The sequence below is a fragment of the Eucalyptus grandis genome, chromosome 8 (assembly GCF_016545825.1).
Source record: "Eucalyptus grandis isolate ANBG69807.140 chromosome 8, ASM1654582v1, whole genome shotgun sequence".
Classification (NCBI taxonomy): Eukaryota; Viridiplantae; Streptophyta; class Magnoliopsida; order Myrtales; family Myrtaceae; genus Eucalyptus; species Eucalyptus grandis.
In genome coordinates, this window is record NC_052619.1 from 51,368,384 (window position 1) to 51,371,703 (window position 3,320).

The following is a 3,320-nucleotide window of genomic DNA, read 5'->3' on the forward strand; positions in this document are numbered from 1 at the left end:
CGCTAGAGACATGACACGATCGCATTGGTGATTGCATTGGCGGCACAAAATTCTTGGCTTATTTTCCAGCTAAATGTCAAATCAGCATTCTTGCATGGGTACTTGGAGGAACAGTGTATTTGTCGAGCAATCACCGGTTATACTAAGATTGGAAATGAGCATAAAGTTTATAGATTGAAGAAAGCTCTTTATGGGTTAAAACAAGCTCCTCGGGCTTGATATAGTCATATTGAAACTTATTTTCTTAAAGTTGGTTTTTCAAAATGTCCTTATGAGCATACGCTTTTTGTCAAGATTGGAGATAAGAGAAAATGTTTATTTGATTCTCAAATTCTAATTTATACCTTGGAACCATGCTCCCTTAGCACATATTAAGTAAAAAAGAAGAGAAAACACTTGCATCTTGGTTAATTCGTTATTTCGATACATGGATGCGCAAGTTTTATGCTTTTCTCATATGAAGGTTGAACTTCATTAAAAGATTACATTATCATTCCCTGGTTTAGGTGCTTATAATTTCCCTATTGGTGAATTAGCTGAGGCTTTTCTCCCCTTCGTCCAAATATAATCTATGTAGCATCGGCATAGACACGCGATACACGACACGACACGCCACAACACGACACGACACGACGACGTCATTTCTAAAAAAAAATGGAGAATTTCAACACATTTCGACACGTTATATAATAAATAAATAATAATAAAAAGAGTATAGAATCAATTTATACTAAAAATATTAATCCAATATTTGTTAATATCATTCATTGTTTTAATTTGATAGAGATTGAACAAGAAATTAAAAATTGCAAATATGAAAGAGAAAACTTGAAGGAACATGTCCTTTTTCTTATACTTGTCGAGATTAGTGATATTTTTATAGTCCTAGACAGAGTTCGGAGTTCATGATATAGACTAGCTTGGAGCTCCTCTGCAAAACAAGGTTTGAGAAAATTGAAAATTCAGGACAAGAACTCACCAAAAAGAAAAGGAAATCACTAAATTCGCCATGGAAAATGTGAAAGATAACTCACAAGTCAATAACATAAATCAAAGAGATAACTCGCAAGCCGTGCTTGCGAGAGGCGGAAAGAAGCAAAAAAAAAAAAATTATGACTTTAAGTATGTGGAGACAATGGAAAGACATCGACGAAAAGATGAGTGTTTCATCGTCACTTATGGGAAGATCAGAACTTATAAGTGAGAAACGTGAGAGTAAAAATTTTCTTTATTTCCTTTTATTTTTGTTATTTTCATTATTTTTCATACATTTACATTTTGACCCCTCAAGTATTGAAAATTTTAAAATCGACCCCATGTGTGTCGGAATTGCGTGTCGGAATTTGGACTTACGTCGAAACATCTGGAAAAGTTGACCACGTGTTGGATTTTTATACTCGTTGATCGCGCGTGCGAACGCGTGTTGAAATGTTTTACCTACCTATTACGAATACTTTCAAAGAGTGTCGGTGTTTAGATATAATACATCAAAGAGTGTCTCGCAGAGAATGGCACGCAATCAACTAAGAGTTGACTCCTAGGGAATATTCAACAGTCGACGGCTGGACACGAATTTGGGCGTCCCGCATGCCTCAATTCTACGCCCCAAAATGCCCCCAAATCAACATATTTTAGTGTGGATTATAAGGGGGGACTGAAGTGCTATTTGTACTCTAAGCATTGTCATTTTCAAAAACAGTACTCAGGTCATTTGTAAATGCCTGGTTGACGGATGTGGCAGGCCACGCCCTAATTCAAAGATTGAAGGTATATGAACACGGGATTGTTTACATCCTCTGGAGAGGAGTTTGTCCGGCTCATACTCTGTAATTCGTTATCTTAGGTCTAACAACATAGCATCAATCTATCCAAGTCTCTTACTTGGGGATTGAGGAAAATGAACAAACATAGAAGGAATGTTTGAAACTCGACAATGCAAAGTACAATCAATTTGACCAAAAAAAAAAAAAGTATAATCAATTGAATATCCACGTAATCAAGTCAAATAGTGGCTTTTGTCTCATTATTACTGGTTTTCCTAAATTATCCATATATGAAATATTAAATAGTAAAAAAGAGATAAATTACATTTTTGATAATATCCCACCTTCATTTGGTTCCTCACGTAACTACCCATTTGCACCTACTCTTATATTGACTGACAAGAAAGTTACGTTGTACCAAAAAGCGCCATCTCTTTAACCCACTGTCTGCAGCTTTGACAGTCACATGGAATTCTCTTCATATGATCTCCGCTTCTTATCATTATTCTCTTAGTATTTTTAACGACGAAATTCACTCTATGACTGAAATTTTATCAACTTACAAATATTACTCATGTATATTACAAAATTCAAATTAAAATAAGCATAATGATTATTAAGCAAGCGTGCACACGGTGCGTACAAACAATCACCCAATTCTACGCACATACATAGCTCCTTTTTAAGCCAAAGAGGAGAGAAGCACTTGCATCTTGGTTGAGTTGTTGTTCCGATACACGGACGCGTAAGCTTTATGCTTTCCTCGTCATGAAGGTTGAACTTCCTTAAAAGATTACATTATCATCTCCTGGTTAAGGTACTTATTATTGCCCTATTGGTGAAATAGCTGATGCTTTTTTCCGCCTCGTCGGTATATAATATGCACATGTTAACGTCATGACAGGGACAACTGATTTGTCTCCAATCCGGCGACTTCCATATCGCTGAACTTGGACGTGAACTTTGGCACCCTTACAGTAGTTGTTGGAATAGTCTAATGACAAGGACCTGGATTGGTCCGAATTGATTGATTTGGCTTCTCTAGGAGCCAGCCCTTGAATCAAAGTCTATCAACCCCGTGCGTAGACTTGTATTAGTCGATCCAAGCTGAAATTGAAGTGTCCCGTTCATCAATTGCATTAGCATGTCGGGACTCCAACAGCCGGCGATTAGCTGGATTCCTAAGAAAGATCCAGCAGCATATTGTGACTGGTTGATAATGGCTCAAGGAACTTCCAAACAAAAGCAAAGCATATGATGGGCCATTTGTCTCTTGGGGATTGGACATTGCTGATTTTTTTTTTCTAAGATATTAATGTTGGAGATTTCGAAGTCGTCAATTTTCAGAATATGTGTTTAGCATTTCTTAATTCAACTTTTCAAATAAGCTAAAAGTTATTTTGAGACCTTTGTATTTCCAAACTATTTTTTGAGATCCAAGTTTAGCGCACATCGAATGATCCGTATCTATAGACCTTGATCCTTGTGCCAAGAACCAAGGAGAGTGGCGTATTGGCTGTGGACTAGGATGCTTATGTCGATGATCCAGGGTCAATT